The following is a 12,473-nucleotide window of genomic DNA, read 5'->3' as shown; positions in this document are numbered from 1 at the left end:
TCCACATAAACCGGACATCCCAATCTGATCTCAACCCATTTGTCAGCAGTTGGCCCATATCCCTGCCAATTCTTCCTATTAATATGTACAGCCAAATGCCTTTTAAATGTTGGATGCAAATTTGGATGAAATGAAATGAAATTCACAGTCTGGACGAAAATGTTTTCCCTTCACTATCTTTCTCCTCTCACCTTAATCCTTTGTCCTATAGTTTTGGACTCCCCTATCCTGGGAAAAAGACCTTTGCTATTCAGACTTTCCATGCCTCTCATGATTTTAAAAACGTCCATAATATGACGCCTCGGTCTCTGACGATCAACAGTAAACAAGCCCCAGTCTGTCCACCCTCTTCCTGTTGCTCAATCCCTCCATGCCCGGCAATATCCTTTTAAATCTTTTCTGCACCCGCTCAGGTTTAACAACATCCTTGCTGTAGCAGAGCGAACTGAATTAAACACAGTATTCTAAATATGGCCTCATCAACATCCTGCCCAGTCACAACGTGATCTCCCAACTCGCATATTCCATGTACTGATCAATAAAGGCAAACATACCAAACCCCACCTTCACCACTCTGTCAATCTGCGACTCCACTTTCAGGATCAATGAACCTGCACAGTTTTGTTCAGCAATACTCCATAGGTCCCCAACCTTTAATTGTATATTCTGCCCTATTTTACCTTACCAAAATGCAACTCTTCACATTTACCTAAAGTTAACTTCATCTGTCACTCCTCGGCCCATGGCCCATTTGATCGAGGAGAAAGTGAGGTCTGCAGATGCTGGAGATCAGAGCTGAAAATGTGATGCTGGAAAAGCGCAGCAGGTCAGGCAACATACAGGGAAAAGGAGAATCGACTTTTCGGGCATAAGCCCTCATTCCTGAAGAAGGGCTTATGCCCGAAACGTCGATTCTCCTGTTCCCTGGATGCTGCCTGACCTGCTGCGCTTTTCCAGCAACACATTTTCAGCTCCATTTGATCGAGGGCCCATTGTACTCTGAGGCAAACCTTGCAGGCCACTGCACGTCCAATTTTAAGATTATCTGTGAACATAATAAACAGGCAAATATTCACATTCAAATAATTTATATAAATAATGAAATGAGTGGATTCAGCTCTGCTCCTTGTGGCACATCACTAGTCATAGGCCTCCAGTCTGTAAAGCAGTCCTCTACCACCCTCTGTCTCCTACCTTCACTCTCATTTTTAGTCATTTCGCTAGTTTATCTTGGATCTATTTATGACCTAACCTTACTAACTTGTCTGCCATGCGGATCCTTTGAATGCCTTGCTGAAGTCTATATGGACAGCGTCGACCACACTGCCATCACCAATCTTCTTCGTCACCTCTTCACAAAATGGAATCAACTTTGTTAGAAATGATTTCCCATGCACAAAGCCATGTTGACTATCCTTCATCAGGTGTTGCATTTGCAAATACATGAAAATCCTGCCCTTCTCAATGCTCTCCTACAACGTGCGCACCAATGACGTCAGGCTCACTGATCTATAGTTCAGGACATTATTCCCTTTCCTCGTCCCACGCTTCCACTGCTCACTGCAAATGTTACTGTAACGGGGTTGGTGATATGATCAATAATATAGGTGTCAGAATGTGTGAGGGTTAGGAACATTTCAGGCAGGATTTATTAATCTGCTAAAATGAACAAGTTTATGACACAAACAAAGTTACTACGATGGAAAAGTAAATGACAGATAGTTTGGATATGTGCACCGATGTTTCCCTTTCGAAAAATACTGACACATGCACACATTTGATGGCAAACTGAAAAATAAAATCTCTGCAAAGCGTTAAATTCAAAGAACTTTGCTCAAATATTAATTGAACACATGACGAAAGGATTCATGAGTGATTGTCCCAAACACCATTATGGAGTTCTTCTGATATTACAAGCTGTTGGTAAAGGGATCACTTTCTGTAACAGGTGGATTTAGCTGGATTCCCTTTACTTCAAGCAGTCGGGTGATTCCAGTGAATCCTCGACAGGAATCCTCAATCAGTGGTAAAGACGACTGAGATGTTTTCAGCTCACACACATTGCTGGAAGGAGAAACGCGGAGAGAGAGGGAGAACCAGGCTGTTCCTTCTCAGGAATATTACAATTTCTCCCTCTCTGAGTTGAATCACACAATAACGTTACCCAGCCCCAAACTGGACCAAATGAGGTCTCTTTGAACAGTGTCTGAACTGTACGATTCCATCACATTCCCTGCATCATTTCCGTCCATGTTTGCTGCTGTTGGACGCCCAGCCATTTCTTTCGGAACAAATACCACCACTCGATTTGAAGATGTGTTTATGTGTTCTAGTGTACTTATAAAAAACAACTTGTAATATCTTCACAAAATCGGCATTTCAATGAATGCGTCTTATTCTTAAATTACTATCCCAGTTTTATTCTCCCATAGAAGATAAAATATTCATCAGGTATTCACAAGCTCAAAATCTAAATCTTATCTGGTCAATAAGAACGTTTCTCATTGCCAGGCCTGGACTTCTAATCGTACATAATATAGTGCCTTCATCGCAAGAACGAGCAAAGATAAACATCTTTGAAAAGTTTGAAAATCAATTTGTTTTTCACTTCAGTGGAATCACAGCCACACACAGTACATCAGATGTCGTGTTAATATTTACCTGTCCAGATGCAGTAAAACATCCTGAAGATCGGACCCAATGCTCTTTGCAAGAAAAAGTATCATTTCATTTAATTTTCAAATCACGTGCTGCCTGTACAGACTAACTTGACGCGATTTATGGACGAAGACACACAAATCATATTATAACACTGCGTTCCGCCTTCTGCCTCAAGTTATATAATTTATGGTTGTTTTATGCTTCCTCCAAAACACAAATTTCCCACCGCCCACAATATACTGCTCGTTTTTGGTGAAGGTTTACTCACTGCCCTCCCCTGTCTGTATCCCATTGCAGACGCTCTGCCCTCCCCCTGTCTGTCTCCAATTGCAGACGCTCTTTCCTCCCCTATCTCTATCCCATCGCAGACGCGCTGCCCTCCTCCTATCTATATCCCTTTGCAGACGCTCTGCCATCCCCAGTCTATATCACATTGCAGGCCCTCTGCTCTCCCACTGTCTATGGCCCATTGAAGACGCTCTGCCTCCAGTTGAAATCTTGTTGAATGACTATCCTGGTGCATGAGCAAACTGAGCTCCAATCCATTCAGCGCCTTCATCCAAATCATTAATCTGGATTGTAAACTGTTGATGACCTCACACTGATTCCTGAGGAATTCCACGAGTTACAGCTTTCCAACTTGAAAATAAGTAATTATCTCGACTCTCTATTTCCTCGTAGCGGATCAGGGATCTCCTGTTCCTGTTATGAAATCATTAGGGACATGGATAGGGTAAATAGGCAAGGTATTTTCCCTGGTGTAAGAGAGTCCAGAATTGGAGGGCATAGGTTTAGGGTGAGAGGGGAAAGATATAAAAGAGACCTGTGTCATGCAGAATGTGGTATGTGTATGGGATGAGCTGCCAGAGGAAGTGGTGGAGGCTGGAACAATTGCAGCATTTGAAAGACACCTGTTTGGGTATATGAATAGGTAGGGTTTGGAAGGATATGGCATGTGGGATGTATTTGGGTTGGGATATGTTGGACCATAAGGTCTGTTTCCACGCTGTGCATCTCTCGGATTCTATGACTCTATGGCCCAGTCTTCGCTGTTCCCTGGGGATGAGAATACCACAGATAGCACAACCGGAAGGAGAGAGGAAATTATCTCAATCTTAAATGGGGAAACCTTTAAATTTAAACGTGTATGAACCTCACAACAAGTCAGATTCCCCTTTTTTAAAAATGAGGGCACAACCAGTCGGAAAGACATAGACTATTCAGTCCATCAAACATATCCAACATTCAGTAAAGTATTTATCAAACTCAGCCGCCACTGTTCTCTTGGGTAGACATTTCCGATAGTGTAAACCATAGAGAGTATGAAATTGATGCAGAACAGGACTGTTTGATTCATCAAGTCGATCTGCCGTTCAATCATGGCTGACATGTTTCTCAACAAAATTCTCCCGCCTTCTCACTGTTATCTTGATCCCCTTATCAATTAAAACGTATCTATATCTGTCTTAAAGACAGAACTGTGTTTCTGTCTCTATGTCTGTATGCGTGTGTGTGTTTCAGCTTATTGGCAGGAGGCAGAGGGTGGTAGAAGAAGGTTGGCTTTAGATTGGAGGCCTGTGACCAGTGGCGTTCCACAGGGACTTGTACTGGATCCACTTTTAATTGACATTTATATCAATCATTTAGATGAGGATTATACAAGGTATGGTTAGCAAGATTACAGATGACACCAACATTAGTTATATAGTCGAAGGTGAAGAAGGTTACATAAGATGACAACGAGATCATGTTTAATTGGATCAATGAATCATAGAAACGTACAGCACAGAAAAGGACGCTGTGGTCAAATTCATTCATGCCAACCAGATGTCGTAAATTAACTTAAGTGCATTTTTTTAGTATTTGTACCATATCGCTCTGAAGCCTTCCAATTCATGTCCCCATCCAGATGCGTTTTAAATGTTGTAATCGTACCATCCTTCACCACTTCGTCTGGCAGCTCATTGCAAATATACATACCACCTTCTGTGTGAAAATGGTCGCCTTAGGTCCCTTTTATATCTTGTCCATCTCACCTTAATTTTATGTCCACTAGTTTGGAATTCCATGTCCTGGACTAAAGACCCTGACTATTCACCCTATCCATGGGCTTCATGGTTTTATAAACCTCTAGAATGTGCAACTTTGACCACAATCAACACGAGTGGCTGTGTTTTCAGTAACCCTGGGCCTAAATTCCGAAAATCAATACTGATTCCTCTTCCTTTTCCATCACATCACAATTCTAAAGTCATTTGACAACTTGTTCAGCCACATTATGAAACACTTCTGTGGGATTTGAATCTAGACCTCTGGACTCAGAAGTAGTCACAATACCACCACTTGGCATTCAACCCTAACGCTGCAACATCATTCTCATGTGTGTTTGTTCATCAGCCTGTTTTGAAATATTGTGACATAACTTTGTGACAGGCAAGACTTGAATCCAGACCTTCTGGTCCAGAGTGAGAGACATTACCACGCAATTTCGGATATTGGAATCTAACCCAGAGCTCTGGGTCAGAGGCATGGGCGTTACCCAATATACAAGACTTAAACCATGCCCAGATTTTTGGGTCACATTTTAAATGTCAGTTTTTAGCTCGGTGTGAATCCATTAAAATTTGGTTAACTTTACTGAATTACACAGTTAATTAATTGTGTAATTAATTAAACAGATAAAAGGTACTCAACTCAACTCTAGGATGCTGAGTTTATGTACGCTGCCTTCGAGATAAACTATGAAGATCTTTAATTGCTTGGCTATGATTTCCACCTGAAATGGCTATTGTCTGTGGTCTGCAATATGAGGGAAAAAAGAACATCCTGCAGACACACTCTGCACTATAAAAGATCGGGAGTAGAGATTTAACACGAAACACCAAAGATGAACAAAGAGCATACTTTCTGGATCAAGAACGCCAATCATTATTTCCTGCCTCTAACTTGTGTCTACCCTCTTCTTAAAACCACCACGGAATCCATGGCAGCTGTTTACTGTCCAGCCTTTCTTCCCCAGTAATATCACTCACTGGGCTGAGGAGTGGCAGATGGAGTTTAATCTCAATAAATACAATGTATCACGATTTGGTAAAACAAACAAGGAGAGGACATCTAAGTGTAAAAGTCGGGCCATTGGTAGCATTGTAGAACAGAGAGATCTAGGGTTCTGATATATTTCTTTGAAGTTTGCATCATGTATAGGCAGGGTGGTTATGAAGGCGTTTGGATTGCTAGCCTTCATTTCTCAGACCTTTAAGTACAGGAGCTGGAACATTACCTTCAGGTTGAGCTGGACATTGGTGAGGTCTCTCCTGAAGTACTGTGTAGTTCTGGTCACCCCGTTACATTGAGGATATTATTAAAGTGGAGAGGGTTCAGAAAAGATTTACCGGTCTGTTGCTGGGAATGGAGTGCTTAAGGTATAAGGACAGACTCAATGGACTAGGACCTTTTCCACTGCAACAATGAAGGATGAGACATTATTAAACTTATAGAGGTTTATAAAACAATGAGTGGTATAGATAATGATGAATGGCAGGTGTCATTTCCTTCGGCTGGTGGATTTCAAGACTAGGGGATAATTTTAAGATTACAGGAGAAAAGTATACAGACGACATAGTGTCATAGAGCTACCCAGCTCTACCCAAATTGTTCCTGCCAAACTGATGTCCTACGTTAATGCAGTTCATCATTTTCCATCATTTGGCCCATATCCCCCTAAACACTTCCAATTCATGTGCCCGTCCAGATGCCTTTTAAATGTTTTAATTGCCCAAGCCTGCACAACTTCCTCTGGCAGCTCGTTACACATAAAGCACCCTCTCTTTGAAAACGTTGCCCCTTCGATCCCTTTTAGGTCTTTCCCCTCTGACCTTCAACCTCGATTTGTCCTCGAGATTTGGAACGTGCTATGCTGGAGAAAAAAACCTTGGCTATTGACATTATCCATTCCACTTGTGAGTATATGAACCTCTATGATTCCCCCTCAACCGCTGATGCTCCAGGGAAAATAACCGAGGCATATCCAGCCTCTACATAAATCTCAATATATCCAACCCTGGCAATATCTTTGTAAATTTTTTTCTGAGTCATTTCAGGTTTCACACATCCTTTATCGAAGTGCAAGACCATAATTGCACGAAGTACTCAAGAGTGGCCTAACCTATGTCCTGTACCGTTGCAATATGACCTTCCAACTCTGACATTCAATGCACTGTCAAACAACGACAAGCATCTCAATCGCCTTCTTCCCTATCCTATATACCTGCCACTCCACTTTCAAAGTATTATGAACCTGCACTCCAAGGTCTCTTTGTTTAGCAAGACTCCCCAGGGAATTAAAATTAAATATATAAGCCAAGCCCTGATTTTCCTTTCCAAAATGCAGCACTTCACATTTATCTAAGTTAAACTCCATCTGCAATTCCTCAGCCCATTGGTCCATCTGATCAAGATCCCGTTATACTCTGTGGTAATCATTTTCTCTGCCCACTGCACCTTCAATGTTGGTGTCATATATGAACTTACTAACCATACCTTCTGTGTTCACATCCAAATGTAAATTATGAACTGCAATGGAACCAGCACCAATCTTTGTGGCACACCATTGCTCACAGGCCTCCAGTCTGAAAATCAACCCTCCACCACTACTCTCTGTCTTCCACCTTTGATTCAGTTCCGTATCCAAATGGCTCGTTTTCCTTTTATTCCATGAGATCTCACCGTACCAACCAGTCTACCATGGGGAACCTTATCAAGTGTGAGACATGACCTACCAAGCACAAAGCCTTGTTGACTAGCCCTTATCAGTCCTTGCCTTTCCAAATACATCTAAATTCTCTCCAACAACTTACCCACCACCGATGTCAGGCTCACTGGTCATTCGTTCCCTGGATTTTCCTTGCCAGTTTATTTAATAATGGCACCACGTTAGTCAGCCTCGTGTCTTCCAGCACCTCACCTGTGGCTATTGATGATAAGAACATCTCATCAAGATTTCCAGCAATAACTCCTCGAGCTTCCCACAGAGTTCTTGTGTATGATGTGCATTTTGATGACGCATCATTTGGTTGGTGTTCATGAACATCCTCAGATGTGCTGGATGTGGGTAACATTACACTGTTTAAAAGATATTTTATTAAGTGAAAGGATAAGTAAATGTTTGGAAAGATATTATACAAGCGCCGGAACGTGGGACTAGTTTAGTTTGAGATTATCGTTAGCAACGAGTGTATGGGCTGATAGATCTGTTTTCAACACCCCTGCATAACGCTCTGGGTCCATGTGCCTTTGTATGTCCGCGCTTGTCGATTTGTATGTGTATATTTGTGTATCCCTATGTGTCTATCTCTCTGTGTGTTCTGCATTAGTGTGTGTGCATATGTTTGTATCTCGATCTCTGCATCTGTGTGCAATGGGGTCTATTTTGTTTTGGGGTGAATCATTGAATGGGGTTCAATGCCTCCCTTCCGCCCTCTCCCGCTCCCTCGTTTGCTGAAAGTGATACTATGCCATGCTCTGCTGATGTATTTTAGAAATTTTCAATCCTTGGTTACGTGTAAGATTATTTGTAAGGGTAAGTCACTAAACATTGCATTTTACAAGGTGTATGTATATACATATATCTGTGCGTGTATCAATGTATGTGTCTATGTTTTCCATGTCTGTGTGTTCAGCTGTGTGTATGCATGTACTTCTGTGTGTGCATGTCTTTGTGCATCTGTGTGTGCATATCTTTGTGCGTCTCTGTGTGTCTGTGTGTTCGTGTGTCCAGCAAATTCAGCCTCGGAACTTCGGGTGACCATCCTCCAAGGTGGACTTCTGGACAGGCAGCAGAGAAAAGTGGCCCAGCAGAAGCTGATAGCTAAGTTCGGTACCCATAGGGAAGGCCTCAACCGGGACCTTGGGTTCATGTCACATTACAGGAGACCACCATTGTACTATACACACACAGAGATACTCCTACACACACACACACACTCAAACACACACAAGCACTCTTATACACACATACACACGGACACACATACACACAAACGCGCACACTGACACCCACACCCACACATACAGACACACACACATCCACATGTACACCCTCACAGACATAAGGCACTCTGCACTCACTACACACGCACACGTACACTTTCTCATACTCACAACCCACAGCCCAGACAGACAAAGACCCACATACACACATATATTTTGTGGGGTGAATTTGTACTTTCAGGGTTACATTGTACTTTGCTCAAAAGCTGCATGCATTCATGTAGGACTCTGAGCTTTGAAACTGCATGAATTTATGTAAAACTCCGTTATCTCACTTTTTAGATTAGAATCAATCTAAATATCATGGTATAAACAGAGAACAAAGGGGGTCAACACCTTCAACATATTGCCTAGCTCTCACCTTTGTTAACAGTTAACCCGAGAATGCAACTTTAAAAAAAAAGATATTGTGATTTTCACATGAAGGAAGTGAAACTATCACTGTATTCTAACAGATGAAAGACTTAACAGACAATCATTTTTTCAATATATAATTTAAGTTACATCACACTGTAAATTTTTGCTATAAATTCTGTGGGTTAGGATTGAGCCCTCCACTATTACCTGATGAAGGAACGTCGCTCCGAAAGCTCGTGTGCTTCCAATTAAACCTGTTGGAGTATAATCTGGTGTTGTGTAATTTTTAACTTTGTACACCCCAGTCCAACACCGGCATCTCCAAATCAGTTCTCCGTGGATTGTTACTGTAGGACAAATTCAATATTTGCAGATACCAAACCTGGAAGAACTATAAGGTTTATGGAGGACAGTGTGGAAATCCAGCAGGACAGTAACACGTTGCTGAAGTATTCAGGTTTATGGCAGATCAGGATCAATACAGACAGCGTTAGGTGACGCACCTTGGCAGGAATCTGTCTGAAAGTCAATATAAAACATTCTGTACCATTATAAAGGATGCAGGAAAAGAGGGCGCTGTGTGTATACGATCACAGATTAGTGAAGTTGTCAGGACAAGTGGGGAGAGCAGTAACTATCACAGATTAGGTTCAGTATCTGAGCAGTTTACAGGAGGAGGTGTAGGAGGGAGTCTCCGTGCTCCCTTCCTGGGAGGTGGGGGAGACGATGTGTTGTGAGCCCAGCCTCCTGCCCACCGAGACCGTGGGGATTTCATTTGTATCAGCTCGATACAAAAGGGAGATGGCACCAGAGGCACGGATTCTAAGTTGTGACAGGGGGAAACAGAACTGCCAGTGGGTTTAAAGTGAGAATTGTCCTTCACTGAACATTGCTCCTTTGTCGGTGGGACGTGGAATATTTCAGAATCTCCACACGAGGCGTCCCAGTCCTCTCCAGCTACTACCGGGGTCCTCCCCACATGGCGGGGGGAGGGGGAGTTGAGGGAACGGATATCGAGCACTCCACCACCTCGGTTGGCCCTTTCTGTTCGATTCTTTCCAGGCTGTTTCGACTGGAATGGGAGAAAGGGACAGAGGGAGGGTGGGAGTGGGTGGCCCTACTGTTTGTCTGGCGGCAGTTAGTCCACAGTGTTGTATCCATGCAGTGTTATTAGTGTGGGAGGAGGGAGTGGAGCGAGAGAGAGAGAGAGAGAGTGACTGAGAGAGAGAGAGACTCCAAACAGTATTGAGAGTGACGAAGCATGAGTCTTCTTCGGGGATAGGTCCTATAACACATATACAGTGAGTGTGATGGAGCAGAGAGAATTCAGTGAGCCTTATCCTTACACAATGGGGAAGGTTATTGATGCTTGTCCTGTATTGCTGGTAATTTCCTCAGACCACAGATACTACACTGAGCTGGGTGGTGAGCTCAGACCATGCTCGGTGGGTTCGGTGGTGTGGCCCCCTTTGGGAAGAGAATGGTACCCCTCTGTACTAGCCCATCCACCAGGACCTCCTTGCCCCTGTCGACAAACCGTGGTGTAATTGCCCCTTATCTGCCATGCTCGGGGTAAACTGTTCAGGGCAGCTTCGAACTGAGAAAGCTCAACCGTGTGCACATTGGCCTTTTGAAGACCGAACCAGTACCTGGGATCACGGAATATCTAAGGTCATGGGGGTGTTCGTGAGTACCTCCAGCCATGAAGGAAAATTGAGCTGGCATTGAATGAGAGGGACGCCATGGGGTGGGGTAGGTAGTTTATGCGGTGAGTTTGATAAGATGGCACCAGCAAACTAGTTCGGTCTCATGCAGACAATTCATCTGTAATACTCAGTGAAAATGTCACTGAGACAAATTAGTGTTAGATTCAACCCAATGAGTCGAAGACTCTACTCCCAGTTACAGAGCCGCAGAACAAATGCTCATCCAAATCTCTCCATCATCTGAACTCACACCAATATCTCATTCACCCATACTTCCTGGAAACACTGGCTCACGTTGTAGGATACTGTCAAAATGTCTTCACTTCACCATTCTGGAACCTGGCAACACATCCTTCCATGACATTGTCTCTCAGTCTCGCCCTCTCTTTCTATTCCCCAAACCCCTCCTAATTGTTGATACTTAAACTGATTGCCCCGCCATCTCTCTCTGGCAGTGATTTTCACACCCACAGCACCCCTGTGTCATGGCACAGTGGAGATATGTGCAAGTGGATGGGAGCTGCAAATCCTGTCACTTCCAGCGTGGGCTGCAAGTTTCCCGACGCTAGGCAGTGATCTAACGCAGTGTTCTGAGAAATGTACTGGCGTGACGGACACAATTCCACACCCTGGTCATATATCTCATCTGGGTTTATGCATCAATGCACTGCTGTGGTCTGCATACCTTTCCACTCTGGGTAGATTGTGGGTTGTATTGCACAGTACAGCCGTCCAGTCTGCGCAGTGCTCCCTGCTGAGAACACGTGTCTCATCTGGGTTTATAGATCAATACACTGCTGAGATCTGCACAGTGTTCCACTCTGGACCGATTGCAGGGTAGTGTTCAGCAGTACACTAGCCCTGTCTGTGCAGTGGTCCGTGCTGAACATATATTTCCTCTGGGGTTATGATGTCTGGTCTGGTTCTGTGAGGGGGATATGAGAATGTGATTTAACTGATCCTTTCAGATGATATGGCAATGCCTTTATTTTTGTTCTCAATCATGTGATTAGGCCCGCCAAATTCTGACTTCTCCGGCCAGTCCCATTCTTCAGTCTACCTCCATAGTTCAGCAAAGTGATGGCCCATGAGTAATTGTCCAGTTTCAATGTGAATAACTGTTCTGTCTATTTCCCTAGCCTCTAACCTTGCTCACCCTGGAGTATCAGGATTCACCGCGATAAACTTCAGGAAGGTAAATCCTCAGAACCAACGCTCCAGGAAACATAGCCCCAGCCCATTCATACTCACGGTGTAGCTCAACGTCACCCGCCGCCACCACCCTGCACAACACTGTCAATATACTTGGAAATCTTTTCTGCACGATTTCAAGTTTAACAACCTCTTCCCTATAGCAGTGAGAACAGAATTAAAGGCAGTCTTACAGAAGAGGTTGAACCTAGCATGTTGGCGGTAGTGAGTATAGCAGATGCGGGAGATTAGAATCAAGAGAATGGTGCTGGAAAAGCACAGTACGTCAGGCAGCATTGAGGAGCTGGAGAACCGATGTTGCAGGCAAACGTAAAACTTTCCTGCTCCTCGAATGCTACCTGACCTGTTGTGCTTTCCGAGCACCACACTCTGAACCCAGCGTATATCCCAGTTGGCCTTCTTTTTCAAAGACTGCAATTTCCCCTCCCACATGGTCCACGTTGTCATCCAGAGCATCTCACCCACTTACCGCACCTCCACCTTCGAATC

Source organism: Chiloscyllium plagiosum, unplaced genomic scaffold (genome assembly GCF_037043375.1).
Source record: "Chiloscyllium plagiosum isolate Xiang-an unplaced genomic scaffold, Cpla_swu_hap1 HiC_scaffold_29, whole genome shotgun sequence".
NCBI classification, from domain to species: domain Eukaryota; kingdom Metazoa; phylum Chordata; class Chondrichthyes; order Orectolobiformes; family Hemiscylliidae; genus Chiloscyllium; species Chiloscyllium plagiosum.
The sequence above is the reverse complement of the archived record's forward strand: the minus strand, read 5'-3'. Positions refer to the sequence as shown.